The sequence below is a fragment of the Pristis pectinata genome, chromosome 18, assembly GCF_009764475.1.
Source record: "Pristis pectinata isolate sPriPec2 chromosome 18, sPriPec2.1.pri, whole genome shotgun sequence".
NCBI lineage: Eukaryota > Metazoa > Chordata > Chondrichthyes > Rhinopristiformes > Pristidae > Pristis > Pristis pectinata.
Genome location: NC_067422.1, coordinates 11,086,091 through 11,110,442, shown reverse-complemented (window position 1 = coordinate 11,110,442; position 24,352 = coordinate 11,086,091). Strand labels below are relative to the sequence as shown.

The window sequence follows — 24,352 nt, the reverse complement described above, 5'->3', positions numbered from 1 at the left end:
GCTCTCCAAGCCTTCCCTACCATTCAATATGATCATGGCTGATCTTCTCCAGGCCTCATCTCTTCTTCTGTGCCAGTTCCCTTGAGCACTCAATTCCCTGATCTTTCAAAACATTACCTACTTCCTCTTGAAACATTCCCAATGATCCAGCCTCCATAAGCCTCTGGGCTAGAAAATTCCCGAGACTCACCAGACCCTGTGAGAGAAAGTTCCCACACATCTCAGTTTTAAATAGCAGCCCCAGTCTTGTAACTATGTCCCCTCAGCTGAGATTCTCCCACTAATGAAGACATCTCAACATCTACCCTGTTATGCCCCTTAAGGATCTTATATGTTTCAATAAGATCATTCTTCCAAACTCCAAAGAATATAGATCTAATGGAATGGCTGATTGAGTGTTGAGGGAGTTTATACTTCTGTCCAGGACCGTCTATACTTCCATCCAGGAGTCTCAGCGTTCTCAGTGCCAACCCGGATGCTCCTCCATTTTGATCAGTCACAAGCCGGGGATTCCCACAGGTTGGTGAGGACGTTATATATTCTCAGTCCTCCTGTTGACCTCTCGCTGTGACCAGACTCAGCATAGAGTCCCACTATTATAGCTGTACTTTTCCATTTGGTACCTGATGGGTTGCAAGAAAAGACATGGCATTCATGACAACTTTTTAAAATATTTTACAGAGAAGACAATGTAGTAGACATTTATTAATCAATTGTACTTTCATTTGATTACACTTGATATTTTGACATCATCACGTATTCTGCAACTGGGCAGACGTGGGAATAATTGATTGAGGCAACAGGACACAAGTGCCATTCATTCCCAAGATTTACACTCCTAACATCAGTCTGATAAGCAATCCTTACACAGAAGAGCAGGGCTCTACCTAATCAGTCGGTTGTAGATTCTGTACCTGAATGAGATGTTCGTGCTGCAACCTTCTTGTTTGCATTGAAAATCCCAAGTCTCTCATTAAGTTTTCTGTTGCCTGTAGGTCACTTCAGGGCCACTGCCAACATTCACATCGAATGAAGTAAAAACAGAAAATCCTAGAAACACTAAGCTGGTAAGGTGTTACCGGTTACCTGGTTACCAAATACCTAAATACTCTGAAAGCTGTCTTTGATTGTGTCCTTTTGTTTCTCACTAAGGTCTTGTTTTTACACTGTTTTTTACTTACTGTGTGGTATAATGTTATGTATAGTTTATATTCTGTATGTTGTCTGTACCTATTGCTTATGATGCTGCTGCAAGCAAGTTTTTCATTGTACTGTACCTCACCGTACTTGTGCACATGACAATAAATTCAACTTGACCGGAGCAAGCTTCATTTTGAATGTCTCAAGCATCCAAGTGATGCTTAGTCAACCTCCACATTGTCTTTTAACCTCGCAGTGTCGGACTTTCCAGAGATCCCAGAGGTTCAGCATCTGGCTCACCTGGTTCCGTTCCCCGTGCTCCCTTTAAACTCACCGGAACCCCATCACGCTCCTTTTAAACTTAGCAGGGACCTGTTTCCCATGCTATCTCTAACCTCACCTTGTTCACGGAAAATTTATTATACTAATGTGCAACATTTTTTTTAAAGTGAACTGAAAAGTGTGTTGGTATATTACTAGGAGTAATAACCAATAATCTGGAAAATCTGCCAGTTCAGCATCAAAGCTTCAAGTTTGCTGGAATATCAGAGTTTTACTGTATTCCTAGAAATCTAAATAACAGCTGAGTGATTGGTATGGACAGGAATATCACACAATTTGACTCTGTAATTCATTTCATTTCTCTTATCTATTGATTTAGGACACTATGTATGGATACAGCTCTCCCCACCATCAAGGACGTCTACAAGAGGTGATGTCTTAGGAAAGTGGCATCCATCATCAGGGACCCCCACCATCCGGGCCATGACCTCTTCTCATTGCTGCCATCAGGCAGGGGGTACAGGAGCCTGAAGACCCACACCTCAAGGTTCTACAACAGCTTCTTCCCCACTGCCATCAGGTTCTTGAACTGACCTGACAAACCCTAACTCTACCTCAGACTATATTTCTTTTCCTCTCTCTCAATTTTGCTCTAGTATAGTTATGTTTATTTTGTTGTTTATTTTTGCCCAAATGTAGGTTCTGTATAATTTATGTTAATTTAAGGTTATGTTAACTTATGTTTGTCATGCTTGTAATGTACTGTACAGCTGCTGCAAAAAGCTAATTTTCATGGCATTTATACCCTGTGTATGTATGCCTATGACAACAATAAACTTGAACTTGAACGTATGCTCCCATTGTCCATCACACTTGGAATATCCCTCATCTTTCAATTAGCCCGTCTTATGCCATCCAATACCTGGATAAACATTCCTATAATGCAGATTGGAAGGAGGTTTACACCAAGTGCAAACACTGGCACAGACCTATTGACCAAGTGGTGTATTTTTGGGTTGTAAATTCAATGTAACTCCTTGCAAACAAGAGTTTGCCAGAGGTATTAGATTCCTGCTTCTCGGAACATGTGCTGACATCTTGCATGCTAATGCCATTGGATGATAGCATCACTCACATCATTCTAAGGACATGGAATTCCAAAGGATCAATTCTTTCCTCCAAACCCCTCCCTAATCCCATTCCTATACAGTTAACTGCAAAACAGACTGCAATACAAACACAGCAAGTGCTGTAGTTAAACCAGAGTTTTAAACCTCCCAGTTCAGCCACTTGATGGAAAGAATGTAAGTGCCTACGTGATCCAAGCCTCGCAGAGACCAGCGACGTGCAAAGACGGCAAATTATTTTCAAAGAACGTTATAATTTACCTGCATTTTTCAAATAACCTTGCTGGCAATTATGCAATTTGGACCACTGTATTCGCCATGCCAAATGCCTTTAAGGGTTGACAAATTAAAGTTTTCTGGTATTCGCCTTTCAACAAGAAACAATAAAAGCCTTGTAGAAATCAGTTCTTGTGTGTGGGCCACACAGCGGAGTCTCGTCCAACATGAGCAGTAGCCTGTTGACTGAGAAAGGCCACACCTGGTTCAAATTGGACCTTTAGGAGAAGGGGCCGTCCATTTGCTATTTCAAACTTGCTGCTACAGATATAATCAGACCACTACGCCAAGTATATCTATCTGATAAAACCAATCTATAATTACAGATTAAACATACCGCATGCCAACATTTATTTTTTTATTTTTATCTTGGCAAATGTGTGCACTTACTGAGACTGAGGGGACAACAAATAAGTACTTTCCATTTTGGTATTTAACTATGGTAATCACATCTAAATCAAGTGTGCTGGATTCCTCAATGGTGACCAAGGATATCATCTTTAACATATCGACACCCGTAAAAATCAGATGCACTCCGTCTGCCCAATTCTGATTTGACAAGTGGCTCACCCAGTACCTGTATTCCAAGTTGAAGAGCCCGATATGTCCTGGGCTCTGCACTTGTCCAAGGGCTTTCCAGAGCCGTTCCCCTCCCCACGTCCCCTCCCAATTCTGCAGTTTGAGGGCCAAGACCTGCTTCAGGCCCGTTTGGAATACTGGATGGAGACCAATCCTGGTCTCTGCCATTTGACTTGGAGCTCCCAGGTGAATGGCAGCCAAACCAATGGTCTTCAGCGGATAAATATTTTCCTGAACTTAACAAAACCAAGAATGGTCCTCCAGCTTCAAACACAAACCACAGGCTGCCAACAATGCCCATATCCCCAAACCTCTACCACATCTCAACCCCCTTCCCAAATTTCCTCCTCATTCACATCTCCTTCCATTGGACTCATGGACGGTCTGGGGCTGGCATGCCAGGGATTGTGGGTTCGAGTCCCATCTGGGGTGATATCAAGTTTTATGGGCAGGCACGGTAGTGTAGCGGCTAGCATAACGCTTTACAGCGTCAGCGACCCGGGTTCAATTCCCGCCGCTGTCTGTAAGGAGTTTGTACCTTCTCCCCGTGTCTGTGTGGGTTTCCTCCGGGTGCTCCGGTTTCCTCCCACATTCCAAAGATGTACGAGTTAGGAAGTTGTGGGCATGCTATGTTGGCACCGGAAGCGTGGTGACACTTGTGGGCTGCCCCCCAGAACACCCTACGCAAAAGATGTATTTCACTGTGTATTTCAATGCACTTGACTAATAAAGGTATCTTATCTTATATTTTATCTTATCTAATCTTAATTGGTATCTTCGCACCCTGATGACACTATTGCTCTTCAGGTCTGTGAGGTGCCTCATGGTTCAGGCCTGAAGCTTGCTGTGAGCTCACTTCCACTTAATACAATAAATACTGTTGGGATATTTTTGTTGGTAGGGGAAGTACATAATTTTTCTCTCATAAGGATGTGCAGTCTCTACCCCAGAGACCACTTAAGGAACAAGTCAACCTATATATTCAAGTCAGAGGCACAGAGTATTTCAGATCGTAGGTTTGTCAAGGGTTGTGGTGATTGAGCAATAAATTAGAATTGAGGCCAAACATCGGATAAGTCCTCGTGCAGATAAAGAGTTCAGGTGAAGGGTCCTGACCCGAAACATCGACTGTCCGTTTCCCTCCGTAGATGCTGCCTGACCCGCTGAGTTCCTCTCGCTTTGTGTGTGTTGCTCCAGATTCCGCATCTGCAGTCTCCTGTGTCTCCATCAGATAAGCCCTCATATTATGAGACTGGCACAGTCTCCTCCAGACAGAATTGACATCCACAATCTCCTCACGGATGGACTTATCATATCCACATGATCTCTTTGTTGGCACACTTAACCTCAACACCAGCAGGGACACTGACAGCACACGGAGGAAACCCCATCCCAAAACACCACTGGCAGCTTGAAACAGTCTCCGGCATTGTAAATGCTCAAGCACCATTAGTTTTAAATGCCTCTGAAACTGAGATGTTTAAAATGCTTAAAACTGTATAACTTTACAAAATAAATAAACATTATTAAAAAATGAATTAAAAGCTAATAACATTTACAAGCAACTATAAACAAAGGAAGATATAATACCAACTAAGGGCATGCATTCAAGGTGAGAGGGGGTAAGTTCAAAGGAGATGTGCGGAGCAAGTTTTTCACACAGACAGTGGCGGATGCCTGGCAACCATTACCTGGGGTGCTGGTGAAGGCAAGTACAATGGAAGTGTTTCAGAGGCTCTTAGATAGGCCCATGAATGTGCAGAGAATGGAGGGAGATGGACATTGTGTTGGTAGAAGGGATTAGTTTAGCTAGGAATTTAATTACCAGTTTAATTAATTCAGCACAACATCATGGGCCGAAGGGCCTGTTCCTCTGCTGTACTGTTCTATGCTCTACATATTAAAAAGGAACCTACCTTTCTTGTTGCTTTCCTGTCCGCAGCTCTAGAATCAATACGGCCACATCCAACACCAGGTTATCCAGTGATTCTCCAGTTAAAAACCAGCAAATCTCAGCTAGACAGGGCTCCACTGTTTGTACAGGGATCAGAATGCAAACAATTAATCGATTCTAATCAGACTTTAATCATTATGTCCGTCTTAAGTGCAAGTGCCCTGTGCCCCCTTTGGCCCTGAGAGGCACTCGTTGAACATTCCAGTCATTCTCTGGGGAAAAAAATGTTCAATAATGACTCCTGCATTTTGTGTGAAGTCTGTGTCTGCCTAGAAATTAATTGCAGCTTTCCTTCAGCGACTTCACATAGCAAGACCCCTCATTGTCACCAAAGTTCAACACTGTTAGCTGGATAGCCTGCCTAGATTTTTGCACAGTGCTGGGTCACTTAGTGATAATTATACTGGATTGTAAAGGATTCTAGCATTTGTATCTTGATGCTGCACACAGTATGATTCTGGCTAAAGCTTTCGAGTCAAAGATTGGAAGCCATTAAATAAAAAGAGTCGCAGCAGTGCTGAAAGATACTGGGCGAGATAATGGAACGGAATAGTATAGTCATAGAGCTGTACCACACAGAAAGAGGCCCTTCGGCCCAACTTGTCCATGCTGACCGTGATGCCCATCTAGATCAATCTCAGTAGGCCCGCATCCCTCTACTCTTTTCTTATCCAAATACTTGTCCAAATGCCTTTATACCTTGTAATTGTACCTGTCTCTACCACCTTCTCTGGCACCCTGTTCCATAAAACCACTTGCCTCTGTGAAAAAAACTCGCTTCCCATATCTCCTTTAAATTTCTCTTCCCCACCCCACCTAAAACCCGTGCCCTCTAATTTTAGGCTCCCCTACCCTGGGAGAAAGACTCTGGCTATCTACCCTATCCATGTCCCTCGTGATCTTACACACCTCCAGAAGGTCACCCCTCAGCCTCCTCCGCTCCAGTGAGAACAATTCCAGCCTATGCAACCTCTCCTTGTAACTGAAGCCCTCCATTCCAGACAACATCCTGGTGAATGTCCCCTGCACTCTCTCTATTGCTACCACATCCTTCCTGTTGTATGGTGACCAGAACTGTACACGATACTCCAAGTGCAGCCTAACTTATGTATTGTACAGCTGCAGCATGCCACCCTAATGCTTATACTCAAGGCCTTTGCCTATGAAGGCAAGCATGCCAAATGTCTTCTTCACTACCCCAGCCACCTGCATCACCAATTTTCAGGGAATGATGAACTTGTACCCCAAAGTCTCTCCAGACATCAATATTCCCAAGGTCTCTGCCATTTACTGTATATGCCCTGCCAGCATTTGATATCCCAAAATGCATTACCTCACACTTGTTCGGATTAAATTCTATCTGCCACTGTTCTACCCTGCTCCCTGCCTTTCCAAATGAACATAAATCATCTCCCTTAGAATATCTTCCAATAATTTCCTGACTACTGATATAAGGCTCACTGGCCTGTCGTCTCCTGGCTTATCTCTACTGGCCCTTATGAATAAGGGAACAGCATTAGCTATCCTTCAGTCCTCTGGGACCTCACCCATGGCTAACGAAGATGCAACAATCTCCATCGGGGCCCCCGCAATCTCCTCCCTTGCTTCCTTCAGCATCCTGGTACTGATCCCGTCAAACCCTGAGGATTTATCCACCTTAATGTGTGTCAATATCTCTTACACTTCCTTCTTCCTGATACAAACATGTTCCGGAATATCAGTGAAGTCCTCCCCACCCCCACGCACTCTCCAGCCTCCACAACCGTCTCCCTGGTGAACACCAATGAGAAATGTTCATTTAGGAACCCACTCGTATCCCCTAGTTTGACAATATATCGATTTCTCCGTATGTCCCTGAGGAGGCCTATTCCTTCCTCAGCGACCCTCTTGTTTCTCATATAAAAGGTTTTAAGATTCTACTTAATCCTGCTTACCAAGGCCATTTCATGCCCCCCTTTTGCCCTTCTAACTTCTTCCTTCTCTCCTATATCCCCAGTACCAATTTCCTATGCCTACCTGTGCTTCCTTCTTTTCCCTGATTAAATCTTCAATATCCTTTGTTAACCAAGGTTCCTTCATCTTATCATCTTTGCCTCTTATCCTTACAGGGACATGCTGACTCTTAACTCTTACTATCTCGCCTTTAAACACCTCCCACTTATCGGATGTTGTTTTCCCCTCTGGTGGCTGCTCCCAATCTACCTTTGCCAGGTCCTGTCTTACAGTCTTGAAATCAGCCCTCCCCAGCGGTGGAAGATTGTAAGGCTGGAGGAAATGTACACAAGAGTTAGTATGCAGTAGGTAACAAGACCGCTCCATAACAATGATCTGGATTTGGATGTAAGATGTGATCTCTTTATTAGTCACATGTACATCGAAACACACAGTGAAATGCATCTTTTGCAATAGAGTGTTCTGGGGGCAACCCGCAAGTGTCGCCACGCTTCCGGCGCCAACATAGCATGAGCACAACTTCCTAACCTGTACGTCTTTGGAATGTGGGAGGAAACTGGAGCACCCGGAGGAGACCCACGCAGATACGGGGAAAACGTGCAAACTCCTTACAGACAGCGGTCGGAATTGAACCCAGGTCGCTGGCGTGCAGCATAGAGGTGTATTGAGGAGAATAATAATAAATGTCAAACTCCAGGCAGGGAGAACGCAAGAGCAAGGAAAGCATTATCCTACTCCAACGGCACTACACTAGAGAAAAGATGTAGAGGGTGCAGAAGAGAGTTACTGGAACAATTCTAGAGGGTCTTCAAACCCTGGGGTTGTTCTCCTTGGAGCTGAGATCATGGAATCGTGAAGGATTTGAACACAGTGGTTGGAGAGAAACTGTCCCCACTAGCAAAGGGTTTAAGAAATAGAGCAGGTGGAATAAAGATAACGAAAGAACCTAAAATGACATTAAAAAAAACTTCTTTACACTGTACGTGGTGAAGGTCTAGAATGCACAACCAGGGTAGCAGCGAAGACAGATTCAATTGTAGCATTCGAAAGGTAGCTGGATAAGCACCTGAGAGAACTTGCAGGAGGGTGGGGAACTGGGACCAGTTGAACTGTTCTTGTCTGGAGCCGATATGAAGAGTTAACTGTCCTCGACCTCAGAATAATGCCATTATAGGTGAGGAATCAGGGCTTGGTTAACACTTGATGATAAGGTCCTTCTGACAGGGCAGCATTACCACAACAAGTGTCCGCTTGGAGTTTTCTGGAGTCTTGACCCTTCTGAATCTGAGGTAGGAAAACTATTTCTGAGCAATGTTCTTAGTTTCTTACTCTAAGCAATAAATATCCCGGGTGATGTGGTATTGTGGAAAAATACCTCTTTATTGAGTTAAATCAGTACAATTGCACACAATTAGAATGAGCAACCTGAATATATATTTGTTTTCCAAAATCAGTAATAATTCTTTACAAACATCTTACAGCAACAATCAGATATGATGTACAAATAGCCACTGGCACAGACTTGGTTGGCTGCACAGTGGTTCAAAGGTCAATGAGTAGGAATCTGCAGCATAGTGAACCTGGATGAAGGTTAAAGCCAGCGCCACATTAGTTATTAAACCAAAGCATGGCTCTGTGGCTTTTCATAGAACAAGGGTGAATGATTTCACTGAACTATATAAATACTGGAAAGCCAACAAGAGAATTTAAAAACCTACACAGAATGGGTTTAAAGAAATCTATAAAAACATATGTCCTTTCCAAAAGGACCGCAGTGACAGACAACTGGGTATCTCACCACTGCATGTAGCAAATTCAAACAGGTCATAATGGAGTCAAAATTTCAGAGTTTCGTTTTTATTATACAACACTCAAGGCAGACTGATTTAATTTCCTGATATTATCTTTTGTTTTTATAACACTACAGAGTTTATAAAAGGCTTTTGGTTGACCATATAAAGCACAATTTGGTGGAATTGCCATTTACTTCACTGTTCGCCTTTACAGTTATGTTTTGAACTTTAACCCCGAGGCACAGAACCTCAAACGTTAATCTACGCCAGGGTACAAAGCTAGGTATTAATAGCATTAGTCACTGAGATCTACGAAGATGTTTAACGAGCATGGGTTTCTGTGGAGACAATGGTCAATGAAGCAATACTGTGTGCGCTCTAACAGCACCATCTTCTGGCTGCTTCACAGCAGATTGTTCAATGCTTGGTTTCATTAATATCAAGAGGTCAAGTTTCTCTATTGGTTGGGTGACAATTTTAGCTGCTGTCTAAATTCACCTGCATAGTCACATGTGCACATTCTTCCATGGACCAACAGGACCATGTAACAAGCCAGAAAGGGCTCCTTTACCTTAAATTAAAAATTATTAGTTGACTGCTTTGAGAGTGGCAACCTGACCCACATTTATTAAAAATGCCTGTACCCAAAAAAATACTTGCAAATAAGTGTTGAATACATTATCTCTGAATAACCTGATTCCTCATCACTTAAATAAAACTTGCATTGATTTATTAATTTCTGTGGTGTACACTAATTAATTTCTTTGTAAACTAAGTATGTTTAAATACACTAGAAGTTTTAAGAAGTACCAACAACATTTGTGCACCTAAAAAGCTCAGTTTGAAGACCTGCTTCGAACAGACATATTTGACCTCCCTGTTGTTATAATCAGGAGTATGGCTAGCTGTGTAGGTAGGACTGGATTCAAGCCAAACGATTTTTTACACTGGTGGAAATATCATGGAAGTGCAATTGCATGCTATGTTTTATTTATATTTAAACCCCCTGATCTTCTGCACTAGTTTAGCCGATTTCACACACACTGTGATTTCAGAACAGATGCAACTGCTGTGGTATTTAGCACTGTCCCTCTAAATGTGCAATTCACTCACACTTTGCTATGCATTGGCTCAGGATGTCCTGGATTGCACTTGTGCAAAGCTTAAACTACGATTAACAGGCTCTGCCTGTCTCTGCAACTTCGCTGGTCCATCTGCCACTGGACATTGAGGGGCTGGGTCCATTGTGGAAGCCCCTCAAACTACTGTATCACACATGGAGGCCATACAGGTGGCAATGGTGCCTTGTACATAAAAACGTGCAAACACAACTAATGTTAACACTGTGAATGTATGGACTACAAATGTAGGGACATGCACTGTTTTTTCTCTATTGTACTTCTATATTTTTTGTTATAAGGTTTATTTTTGAAATAAAAAAAGCTCTGCCGACAGTAGCCTGTGCCAATATTTCCAGGATTTTGCTGCCTTGTGCCTGAATAAAGTTTTTTATTGAGCTTTGCATAGAAATTTGGGTCATGTTGTCTCTAAAGTGCCTGTCAGGCATTTCATGAACAGTGGGGTTTTTTTCCAGTACAGTGATGATAAAGTAGCCCCATCAGCTAAGACAGCTACCCACCCCTCATCCTTTGAAAACCCTTCTCTGATCTCCATGCTCTCCACACACCCCCCCCCTCCCCAGTATGTTGTCTCACCATCAACCTGTGTTTGCATCCCCAATTCTCCCCAGTCGTCTATCCATCTGTGCAAGAGTCACTCTCCACCCATGTCCTGAACTTGGGCAGAGGAGTGACATGGTCAGGCGCAGGACCACTGGTCATCCTGAGCTCAACTGGAACGGAGGACGGAGCTGCACGATGGAACTTCAAAATGGGCAATGCCCAATCAATAATGCCCAGGTGTTTTACACCAGGCCAGAAATGACCATTATTGCTCCCCTCCTATGCTCACTTTTTTGGGTACAATGGAATTTCTAAGCTTGACTCCCCAAACCATACAGTTGCCATAGCAACTTAACAATGCAAGAGAAATTGGGAGGCTGGGGGGGGGGGGGGCAACCTGATGAAAGTATCTAAAACCACGAAAGGTAATAGATAGGGTCTTCTCCCCCAGGGTGGAGATGTCAAATTAGAGAGCGCAGCTTTAAGTTGAGAGGGGAAATATTTAAAGGAGATTTGCAGGGCAAGTTTTTTTTTAAACATAGGGAGTGGTAGGTGCCTGGAACACACTGTCAGGGGAGGTGGTGGAAGCGGGGAATAAAGGGATTATAGACCATGTGCAGGCAGATGGGATTAGTTTAAAGTGGCATCATGGTGAGCGTAGACATGGTGGGCAGAAGGGCCTGTTCCTTTTCTGTACTGTTCTATGTTTTCTATGTTTATAAATGATATTGCCTATCACCTCACACAGGAAACGCCCTTTCTTACTTCCCAATGATCAGCATAGGTGTGACACAGAGGCTAGAGGTACGCCATCTTCGTGCTGCCACACACCCCAACTGGTGTGTGTACCCAGCAGTAAACAGGTACATCAGAAGTGTCTGTGAAACCTTCCCACAACCCCAGAATTAGTGCAGTAGATTGGGGTTAAGGACTATTAAACCCCTCAATCTAGACTGCCAGATCTCTTCAGAAATAAAAACGCTAGAAATATTCAGTGGGTCAGGCAGCATCTGAGGAGAGAGAAACCGATATTCATCTTTAATTTTTTTGATGCTTTAATCATGTTATTTTAAAATATGGAAAAACAAGAGTTAATGTTTTAGGTTGGTAGCCTTGCATCTAAACTATGGAACAGCTGGGAATCAAAAAAGCTTTAGGTTACAGAAAAAGGAATGTCCATGATAGGGTGGAGATCAAGGGAGACTGAATGACACATGTGGTTCAGAGGGTGAAGGCTGGTCTGTCTGGAGGAGGAATAAATAAAAGATGAATGAGAACAGGGGAGGAAAATAATAAAACAATGTTGGAGCCATGAGATATCGAACACTGTAATTGCTGGAAATCTTAAATAAAACAGAATGCTGGAAACATTTAGCAGGTCAGGTAACACCTGTGGAAAGAGGAAAACTGAGTTAATGATAGGTTAATAACCATTCATCAGAATTGGCTAGTTCTGAAACAAACTGGAAAGGCAGGTTATCTGAATTAAATGTTGAGTCCCAATGGCTGTAATGTGCTGAAATGGAAGTTATGATGCTGTTCCTCATGTTTTCCTCACTCAACACCACCACTATTCCAGTTTTTCAGTTCCTCTGGTCTCCATCCTTTTGCAGACATTCCCATTGTCCTCTACACCACCATCCCATCCTCCCCACCGCTAATTTTCTGTAACTTAAAACACGTTTAATTTTTAGTTTTTTCCTAGTTCTGATGAAGTATCAGCAACCCAAAACGTTAGCCCTGTTTCTCTCTGTACAGATGGCCTGCTGAGTATTTCCAGCCTTTTTAATTTTTATTTTAATTTCCAATATCTGCAGTTTTTCACTTTTCAGTTGGCCTCTGAACTTGGCACCATGAACCAAATAATCTACCCAGTCTAGTTAGCCTATTACACTGTCTCCTTTCAAATACTGCCAAGCTCATGATGTTCTGTTTACTTCCTCAGATAAATCAGAATGCAAATGAGGATCCTCTGGAGTTCAGAGGACTGAATGAAGAAACAACCTTCACCAACAGCAATCCTAATTCTTAGCAACAGTTTCCACCCTCGCTCAGACACAAGGCAGCAAAGTGCTGGAAAAAACAAAGGAAGAGCTGGATTATTGTTTTTAACTGGAAGGTATCCTGGACTGGGTTAGATTTTACTTTCTTAAAGATGTATGCACCAAACCCTAATCTTTGCAAAAGTTGCAGATGAATATTTAATGCCCTGCAAAATATCAGGATAGTTTTTTAAAAATATTGTACAAATTAATCAAGTTAAGTTGAGATTGATTGAAGCGTTTGCAGGAATAAAAATAATTAGATCAGATTTAATGATAAATGATAGCAAGTTAATATAATCCTGGATAACCTCAAGCATGTAAGGATTTCATGATTAGCAAAGACCATGTTGCACTCTTGAAACTTCAAGTTGCTGCTATAAGGGTTGAGGCCTTGGCTGGTAATATCATCCAGATAACAAGGAACTGATGACACGAGGAAAATCTGCCTGTTTACTTCTGAAGGAGTAGCTGACCATCAGAGGACTTGTCAGTCAGACCAAGGGAGATCATATCTCATCCATGACCCTGTCCCATTACTGAGAGCTCCAAAAAGCAATGAGAAGGCTTTCCCTCTGACTACATGGACAACATGGGAGTTGGGACAGATTGTTGGTTCACGGGTCACTATGCTGCAGCCTTTCCAAGTGCATCAGCTTCTCCTGCAGAGGCAACATTGCCCATTGTACCTTCAAGTAATATAAATCAGTCACTCAAATGACACATCATTTCCATATCAACTTTGAGCTAAAGTAATCAGAATAAAAGTCCAAACAGCATATTGCATGCTCATCCCTTTGTATATATAGAAGGTTAACAGCAGCTCTAGAACACAGCTTAAGCAATACACAATGTCTCAGACACTAGTGGAACAAACTTCAAGGGAATGCTCAGAAAACCTACAATTGGCATTCTGCTTTCATTACAGCTCTATAATTATCATTTCATTCTAAAACAGTGTCTAGTTGACATGGCATTTCAGCCAACCATTGGTTTGAAAACTTGACAATTATCAGGAAAAAGGGTGCGTATCGTTGACAAAACAGCCAAAGTAGAGGTGATTGGGTGATTCCCCTGTCAATCAGAATGGTGGCTGCGCTGTTCAAGTGACTGAGATTAGTTTTGATGAGCATAATTAGTACATAACCACACCTTTGTCTGCTGTGGAATACGGTCCTGCCTCAAACTCACTGACTGGCACTGAGTTATTAGTCAGTTATAAAAGCACAAAGTTAGCAAGACACTTGAAAGGGAAATGAAAATACAAAGTCCTCATTTGGATTGAACCATTCCAAAAAAAAACAAGGCATTTTGAAACTTACTGCAGAGACGAAAGACTGCAGAGTTTCTCACCCTTCTACTGCGATTAGAAAAATACATTGGACTCTATCAGCTTTAGGTTCAGAGAGATATGGGCCAAACACGGGCAAGTAGGACTAGCTCGGTGGGCACCGTGGTTGGCATGTACAAGTTGGGCCGAAGGGCCTGTTTCCATGTTGCATTGCTCTATGATTCTAGCTCCTGTGTGTCAGTCATCATTCAAATGATCTCAGTTCTGATTGGAATTATACTCTGACAATGCATGTTCACAACTGCCAGACCTGCCTTTTGTTTAGCTGGGCAACACCCTCACACTTGGGAGGGGGGCGGAAAAGCAAGGCTAGTTTACTGATCACACACTGCAGGCTGGCAGTCACTGGGGAAGGAAGAACTTTGGAAGGGCATGGAACGCCAAAGGTCACAACGCAATTAGTTGTTGCCGCACCTCATTAGAGTGGTACGATTCATCACTCTAGTCATAATCTGGAACAAGCAGCACAAGGACAAAATTCATCCCAATTTCAGGCACTTTATCTCAAAACACCTGGCTGAAAGCTAATCTATAATGGGAAATGGAGTCAACAAAGTAATGAAACTGAGAAAGTGTCAATGGGTATCAGGCCAAATCTCAACAATTCAAATTCACAAGTTACATTTCCCTTTGTACATATCCCAAGAGATTTTATAAATTGTATTTCCTATTTTTTTGGCAGGGAAAGGAGTGCCATGGGGGAGGATTTTGTTTGCATTGAAGTCTCATTTGGTAACATTGCTAAATTGTGCACTGACTTTCCAAACAGACAAAATAAATTATACACACGGATTGAGGTCCTGGAATTAAAATAAGCCATGCGTACATTGGGCACAATGGCACCCATTAACTTCACTGGGCCACTGTAAGCTCAGCTCTCTCCACAGCAGAGGGGCAAAGCACATGCAGAAACAAGAGGAATTAAGTTCCTATCCCTGGTCACCTCAGTTGAACCAAATCCTCCGTCTTGAACAGTGGGACATAAACTTGAAAAGGAACCCATAGCCTATCAATACAGTACTTCGCTCTGAAACAATCAGCTTCAAGAGGTCAGAAATCACATGACTTAAGACATATTAAAGGCTCAAAGAAGTTTTCCTTAGAATAACAACTTGATCATTCTAAATAGTACAATGCTGAACAAACAAAAACAATTCTCTTACTTTATTTTTTGAGTGTCCCCTTTTAAAGCTGCTGTATTCCTTTCAATTTTTCTGCAAGGGTCATTTTCAAACTTAATGAATACCTCACTCAAACGCAACACTTCATTTAACAGTCCGTGGGTTGTACACACAAAGTAGTTTAAAATTAGCATGGAATCCGTGTCACATCCACTTACTTAATTCATGGCTGACAAGGGAAAGATGAAACCCATCATTACGTTCACAGAATTTACAGCAAGCTTATTAAAACTTCCAAGGTGGCAACATCGGCATCGCTTGTCCAATGCCAGCTAGATGACCAATTATGTAATATAAATAATCTGCCTGTTGGAGGGCAGAACAAGGGCTAATGGTCTGATGACCAGATGGTGTCAAATTCACTATGGGAGGCTAGTTCAGTTCATTTATGGCACTGGTCTGTGCCAGCTTCCAGCCAGGGTCTCTGTTGCAGAGCTCACTGCAGTACTGCAGAGGAGAATAAATTCAAGCGGGGCAGTTGTTTCCCCAATTCTAACCCGATTAATTGACGCAGAGCTCAGAGAAGTCATAACAGAACAAGCTCACATTATTCTGGCTGCCTGAACCCCTGAGAGAAAGTAGTATGCTGGTGACTCCCTGTATTTTGTTACCTTGCAGAGTTATCAGAGGAAAGAACTTTGGCGCCACTTCAACCTTTCTGCTGGCCTTGTTGCTCGCTGGGCACGGTGCAGGGAGAAATGCTTGATGGCTTCAAAGTAAGTTTGTCGATTGCTGGGACTTTACTGAAGGATCCTTCTCAGCAATGTTGGATTTGACTGTTTTATGTAGTTTTTTAAAACATGTATAGTATTTAATGCACCTCAAATGGCTGAACAAGGAATGGCTGCTTCCTAGCTTATTGGTTCGTCCATCAGGTGAATGTGTTTTTTCATTGGTTGGTTTGGCCACAGATATCTAATAGGTTTCCTGATTGGACTGTTGTTAGCTAAGGAGGACCTCTTATCTCAGGTATAAAAAGTGTCGGTTTTTGTCAATCTCTCTCTTGCTCACTTCCCCCCCTGGCCCTAGCTCATCTTTAGTTCCTTTTGTCTCGGCTCATCTCCTAATAGTAAAGCTAGTGCCATGTGCTCTGTGACTGTTTCTTTGTTTTAAACCTTTCCAATAAAACTTAGTGAAGCACCAAGTTGCTTTCAACTCATTCCTGGACTCCTGAAAGAACCTGCAGATTCAAAAATAACCAGATCCGACAGCAACAACAGCCAGTCCACATCATAAATAAATAATGAGTGTATAAATAGCATTGTAAACCATTGCACTGCCCTTTGTAACAAAGGTTCTGTCGCAAGTGGTGCTACTGCTTCATTCCATTACGTGAGTAAACCTCTTGGACACTGAGCAACCAAGTTGAACTCTAGAAGCATCACCAGTGCACAAAAAGTCTGGTTTTTCAGCTACAGGTCTGCTCCCAACTAAGATGCTTAAACTATTCCTCCAATCCTTTCAACCTGTCCTAAATAACTAACTATATGACCGATATTATTTCTCATTTATCGCCATCTCCCTATTTCCCTGTCCCCCTGCATAGTGCTCAGTTGTAACACATCCTCCCCGTGAGGTCTCAGTTGTGCATGTTGTTCAGTGGCAGGCATCATTTCCTTTGTCCCATGCTGTCTCTGCCCATTCCCACCAAGCCCTTGCTTCAGTGAGATGGCGGGAGAGTCAAGCTGGCTGCAGACTTGACCTCTCCAATAAAACGTGGCGCAGCTGGTGGAGCTGCTGCCTTGCAGTTTCAGCAACCCAGATTCGAGCCTGACCTCCAGTACTTTCGGAGTGGAGCTTCGATGTTCTCCCCGTGACCACATGGGTTCTTCCAGATAGCCTGGCTTTCTCCCACATCCCAAAGACGTGGAGGTTGGTGGGAAAATTGGCGACTGTAAATGACTGGTAGATCCGGGGGGAGCTGATAGGAATGTGAGGAGAATATGTTGCAGGGAAAATTACTGGGGAATGGAATTACTCTATGAGCCAGCATATACTGAATGGGTCGAAATGGCCAACAGTATCATTAGGATATGTGGAAACAGCAGTACCCGCAACTGGCGAACAGAGTGCTAGGCCACAGCAGGAGGCACTTGTGCTCATCTCTTCCTCTCCAAGGTGAAATCCTTCTCACTGTGTGTTTGACTTGGCTGAGATCTGATAAAAAGCAGGGAAAGTAACTTCCACCTGAAGATCTCCTTACTTATGGAGCTGACTGCAGAAGCAATGGAACATTGAACGTCCTGGGGCAAAGGAGATCAGAAGAAGGGCTTAATCAAAGTGGACACTTTTGTGAAGGAGGCTCACGTTCAGCACAGCGGATCACTAGCTATCGAACTCAATACCCCGTTACAGTGCAGAGCCATTGAACCCCAGCAAATGGTTAACAGTTGCCCAAAGAAACAAACAGACATTAGAAAGGAATACAGCAGCTTTACTTTCTCACTCCCCTGTGTAATACATGCCCTCCAGCTTCAAATAAATCAAGTTAAATTATACACCAGCCATAAATATAATAAACTCAAACAAGTTGTGCAGTATTTTTGCAAACATATACATTTAAATGAACAAGCCTATCTTACACCCCACACGCGCGCACACACACACATACATGCCAGGATGATTCGGAAGCCATCCACTGAGAACTGGAAATTCTGGCCACTGCTCATCTCAAACGTAAATTAACCTTAAGTGTTTGGAAATGCTTTTCTTTTTAATCATCCCAAACTATGGATTAAACGTTAAGTCTTTTGGTAGAGACAGACAAGATTGAGATGTGGCTACGGTACTTAATAGGAGAGCAAATGGCTAAACTTATCCCTTCCACAAGTTGCCAAATGTCATCAGTCAGAAGGGCACGTGTTAGAGCTTAAACCAAGTTACGTTCTAGATGGGTTTTAGCAGCACAGAAATAGCTCCACTGACTTGTCTAACATTATCCAAATAAATATCTACTGGTTGGACAAAAATCACAGCTTAATAACCCAGAGCTAAGTCAGCATTGGTTCAATGGTACATAAGGAGTGGGAAGTGGGGACAGAAGAGGGGGCTGAATGAGTACAAACTTTCAAGACAAAAACAGAAAATGGTCTTCTGTTTTAATCGGTCAGGTTCAGTGTGACAAGCTAGCAACACACACACCTTTGGGTACTTCCATCTACTCAAGAATTCTTCAGTACATTTCTCACTGGAAAGTAAAATTCGCATGCAGAACCCGACTAATAAAGCAGTTTTCTGGTCTAACTGCTGGCTCTTAACAAATTTGATGATAATCACATACAGATTGCTTCATGATTTTTAATGATGAAGAGTCAGTTCTCAAAATAGGGATTGGGAGACAGATAGAAATAGCACTGTGGCCCTTCAATCAACCAAGCATTTAACGGTTTCTAATGAAGGTAAGAAAGAAAAAAGACTTGCATTTGTTTAGCACCTTACTTATTCCTTTCATGATGTCTCAAAGCATTTAACAGTCAATGAAGTAATTTTGAAGTGTAGTTACCATTGTAGTGGATTTCATTTACCATCGCACATCCAGTCTTTAAGAATTGTGAAAATACCATACAGATACACAGAGAGCTGCAAATAGCTTTTGGTTCCTCGAGTCAGGTAGGAAAACAATGGGTAAAATGGGGGAGCAAAAGTAATGGACGACCTCACTGAGTCCCTGGATCAAAGTGAATTTACTGAGGCATTCGGCTGGGGAGTAGAAATTCAAGTTTTGCAGGAAGCAGATTGTGGGTTGAGTTAATGGCATTCCTAAAAACCCCCTTACTGCCCACATGGTGTGTACAGAAGACCCAGGGTTGGCTGATAGTCTCACATGACTTTGGCAGCTCCATTTAAGCTTTTACTCTTTCAATTGAAAGTACCCTCTGAGTAAAAGGAGAAAACAAAATTCCATTCAGTGTGGAGTAAGCTCTATAACCAGTGGCAAGGGGTCCTCACATCAACTAAAGACACATTAACAGGGCTACAGCTGTGGCAAAATTCAGGGAACAAAGTATTTGGTTCCTCTGGCTATCAATCCAGAACCTTACCCAAGGGTTAACTCATACTATTCCTCCATAACAACAGTAACCGCAAGTAAAACGTTACAGGTTGAAACTCTTTAAGTCCGGCACCCTTGGAACCTGTCTGGTGCCTGATCACAGAAAATCCAGACCACAGAAATCACTCCCGATCATCTTACTCCAAGCAGGAGAACTGTTCTTTTTAACTACGGACACTCCCCTGGTCACATAAGGGCTCCAAGAACTGTGCGTAACCCTGTGCAGGATTCCCTAAAGGTTAACTTGCAGGTTGAGTCAGTAGTAAGGAATGCAAATGCAGTGTTAGCATTCACTTCCAGAGAGCTAGAATATAAAAGCAAGGATGTAACGCTGAGGCTTTGTAAAGCGTTGGTCAGACCACATTGAGAGCAGTTTTGGGTCCCATATCTAAGGAAGGATGTGCTGGCACTGGAGACGGTCCAGAGGAGGTTTATGAGAATGATCCCAGGGATGAAAGGGTTAACATGTGAGAAATGTTTGATGGCTCTGGGTCTGTACTCACTGGAGTTTAGAAGGATGAGGGGGGATCTCACTGAAACCTACTGAATATTGCAAGGCCTGGATAGAGTGGACGTGGAGAGGATGTTTCCAGTCGTGGGAGAGTCTAGGACCAGAGGGCACAGCCTCAGAGTAAAAGGACATCCCTTTAGAACAGAGATGAAGAGGAATTTCTTTAGCCAGAGGGTGGTGAATCTGTGGAATTCATTGCCAAGATGGCTGTGGAGGCCAAGTCATTGGGTATAATTAAAGCAGAGGTTGATAGGTTCTTGATTAGTAAGGGTGCCAGAGGTTATGGGGAGAAGGCAGGAGAATGGGGTTGAGATGGAATAATAAACCAGCCATGATTAAATGGCAGAGCAGACTCGATGGGCTGAATGGCCTACGTCTGCTCCTATGTCTTATGGTTGTAACCCAAGTCAGAAATGTTGTCAGCCAAGATCGCAGAAGTTGCATTGGTAGTTTAATTAGCTACAGATTATGAAGATCTTAGTTAATTTTATATCTTAGTTAGAATTAGTTAATTACTACAGATCTGCCGGACCATGGGGAGTTGTCATACCACAGAATATCGGACCAGAGAGTTTCAATTTCTACTTAGTATTTTACTTCAGAAACAGCAGAACCCCACCAGGTTCAAAGTTATCTGGACCTCGCAATGTTTTAGCCCTGCACCTTGGTCACCCTAACTGAAACAAAACATTCACAACTGTCCGATTTAAAAAGGTTGACCTACATAAGGCATCAATTTCTGAAGTGATAGATCAATCCACAAGTCAAGTCCCTTTACTTTACAGTAAGGAAATGAAACTAGTGAAAAGTAGATTCAAGTAACAGAAAAAAATAAGTCTAAATGACCAGTGTATTCTTTGTAATCACATTTGGAAGGCAGCCCTGAGTCCACGGGTGATTTAACTACAGAGGTCAGCCCAATGAGGAGTGAGCAGAACTGGAGTGTTTCATCTCACACTCAAGCTTTAACCTTCAGAGCCCAAACCGAACCCTACACTTTGGCATTGCTAATGGCTCAGGCTGAACAATAGATTCACAGAGTTGCATGTAAAGGCAACAGTATAAATAATGTGGAAAACATATATCCATCTAACAACTGTCCCTCTCCACATCAAAAACATAAACCTAGTTACTGGCTCCTCATTTTTAGCCTTAGTCTGTAACCACTGTTCTCAAGACAAGTTAACCAACAATGTTCTAGCAAAGTTAACCTTGTGTAATTTCTTAGTTGCTAAACTGCAGACAGGTAGTTACTTCATCTCTGAATGATTTACCGATAACTACACAGTTAAAAAAGTCTTGGTTACTTCTGTTCCAAGCCAGTCTCCTAACTCTCCACCAGCCAGACTCATGTCCACCATTTTGTAAGACCCAAGACAGTGGTCCCAGCTCCTGAGGGGAAAACCAAGGCTTCCATTTCACCAGAATCTCCTGTCCATCAGTCTTTGGGAATGAGGCAAATTAGGTTTTGTGCTGCATCCAATGCATTAGAAAGAAAAAATATTTACATTTACATAGTGCCTATTGCATGTTTTTTCAGGCATCCCGCGGTGAATTACACCAATGAAGCAGGACCTCTCAGGCAGTGCACTTAAACCATTATACAAGCAGCTCAAATCCATGCTGACACAGCACCACTCAATCTTCTCCTGTTTATCTTCAAACTATGCAGAGACCAGAAAATAACATTCCACACATCAGCTGGACTGGTTAAATCTCAAATTTTTTTCAACCACATCAACTATCTGGATTTACTCTCTGCAGGTCATTACACTAAATAAGTGCTTGCTGCTACCTCCAGATGTTTAAAGCGGCTGGAATACTTTGTGATCTGGCAAAGTGGAAATTATGCTTACATTTAGATGCAATCATCGAAAACAGGAGAATTCTCTGGGTTTGTATACAAGTACAGCATCAAAGAAAGGTTCAGCGAGCTGCCAACACTGGCTGGTAGGCACATTAAAACCTTAATCTCCTCTGCTACAGGTTACTTTTACAGAGAAAGAAACAATCTAAGTTTGCACCAAGCTTTGGTTCTGATGCAGGATTTTAAGGGCTCTTTAAATACTGCCTTAGACAAGATCTGTTTATGTAGAACATCACTGGTAGGGTCAGAAAACTAGGGTTCCGAATGTAGAGTTGCTGTACATTCCAGAAAGCACTCTTCTGAGAACACTCTTAAAGACTTGTCCTATTGTTGCCATTTTTAAACATGGTCAATTTTTAAAGAACATCATCAAAAAAGGGAATGGAAAATGTCTATGTATTTCCAAAGTTTGCAGAAGACAAACTTCCAGCATATTGTGGCAAGGGGGTGCACATTAATAGGTCATATGGTAGGCCAGTGGTTGCATTAGTAGACTAGTAATCCAGAGGCCTAGACTAGCAATGCTGAGGAGAGAGTTCAAGTCTCACCACAAACATTTTTCAATTCAATTGATTAACAAATCTGGAATTAACATCCAGAATCTGTAACAATGACTATGAAATTACTAATTTGTCATAAAAACCCATCTGGTTCACAAATGTTATTCACAAGGGATCTTAATTCTCAGTCAATGTGGTTGATTCTTAACTGCCTTGGAAATGGCCTAGAAAGTTGCTCAATTCATGGGTAATTAGTTATGGGCTTGTGAATGAACTAAAAACATCTAAGCTGAAGAACAATACATTCAAAACTAAAGGTTACCCACAACTCCTCTAACAGTGGATTTTAATACCCACCGGCTGAACACAGAATTACACTCCAGAAAGTTAACTAAGTCCTTGTCTCTTAGCACTGTTTATTACACTTTAACAAGAGGCTTCTGATCTACAGTCCATTAGTGTCAGGATAACTTCACTGCCAGAAAGTTCAGAGTCCAGAAAAGTGGTTCACTTTGCACCTCAGAAAAGTGAGGTACCTTATCTCAGAGGGCAGAACATATCTCACTTCACAGAAGGAGGAAGGATATCTGCCCAAAGTCAAGAGAGTAAATCATACTCTGGGTCGCCCATGGGGTTATGCACAGGAGAGGAGGGAAAGGACGGCTGGAGTTTGCAGCATTAAAATTGTTGTTTTGAACAGGCAAGGTCTCCAAACACTTCACAAAGGTTTAAATAAAAACATTCACTCTTGGGCTCTCCCCACAGAATAAGGTTCCCTGACCCACCTGCTCACTGGGGACAAAGAGGAGCTCCAAAGGATTAATTAGGATGCTCCATTGATGGCAAAAGTTCCTCCAAACAAAAAGGAAGTTAAATAAATGAGGGTGGGGAAGATATAATTACCAAAAGCACAGGAATAAAGAGGATGACAATCGTCAGTTGACGACTGAAATGCAAACAAGTAATTCCTGACTGAATGATCTATCTTCTGCAAGAACCGAGAGATGGGATCAGTGATCCAGAAGCTATTAAAGACAGGTGAAACAGTGAAAAGTAACCAGTGTTTCCTGCAAGACTTGTACTACTTGTTGGACGAAGATTTATAATACTCAGTTCCTTTATCTGTTTATAAAAATTAGTTCAAGTCTACCTTGATTTATAAAAATCAACCAAGTAAAATCACTTGATTTATTAAAATCTACGACAGCCTTAAATGTGACCTGTACAAACGTTATTTAAAAATACAATCTCCGTCCTGACCAATTCATTAAATACAACTTGCAAAAATTTACAGGATGTGCACAATATGTGATATTAGGCTGAATAAACTAACCTATGAGCTTTTTAAAGAATTAAATTAATTTTTAGTTGGGTGGGAGTGGGGATGGGGGAGTGAAGTTTATCACTTTAGCGGCTCTAGCAGGTGAAAATATAACAGTTGTTAACTGTTCCATCCAGTCTGCCTGGTATTTGAAACATGGGGTGGGGGGGAATGAGGGTTATTGTTTCTGGGTCCGAGGTCACTACCTATATGGAAGTAAGCGCATATTTACACATCAGATTTTATACATATAGCTAAAAGTCACAATGCATGTAGGCAGGAAGCAGGGAGACATTGAGCCAAAGTCTGGCTCCACCTAGGCCCCTGCCCAATTGAGCTCGAGTGTGCCTGTCTGCTAGTTTGCCTGCAGTCACACAATTTTCAGTGCACCTATTAAAAACACACACACATATACACACACACACTCTACAGTCTTGTATCAGATCTTTACATTTTCAGAAGCTAAACTGGCCCTTTTAGAGGCCAATTTACCATCTGAGTCTATGCCTTATCATAGTCACAGAGTGAGTCACCACTGATAATTAATGCTGAAAGGCACCACTCTCTAACCATTCATTTAACTTTTAAAAATAATCAATTAAAAGTGAATTTCCTGCCAATTATTTGTTTTTGCATGTTAGTCAAACATACTTAGCAGAAGTTTCTCCCCTCCCGTAGGATTTCACGCTGCCACTCATTCAGTGGAGTGCGCTATGAACTCTCTCCCAAATGCATCAATTTC

The 24,352-nt window shown here is 42.3% G+C and overlaps 1 long non-coding RNA gene across 1 annotated transcript; it reads right to left on the bottom strand.

The window, feature by feature from the left end:
- Positions 1 to 283: 283 nt before the first annotated feature.
- On the bottom strand, positions 284 to 24,327 carry LOC127579968 (uncharacterized). Its single transcript, XR_007957749.1, has 3 exons — positions 15,343 to 24,327; positions 5,321 to 5,435; positions 284 to 623 (listed from the first exon to the last, which is right to left on the bottom strand). It is a non-coding gene; the product is annotated as an uncharacterized LOC127579968 (long non-coding RNA).
- Positions 24,328 to 24,352: the final 25 nt, after the last annotated feature.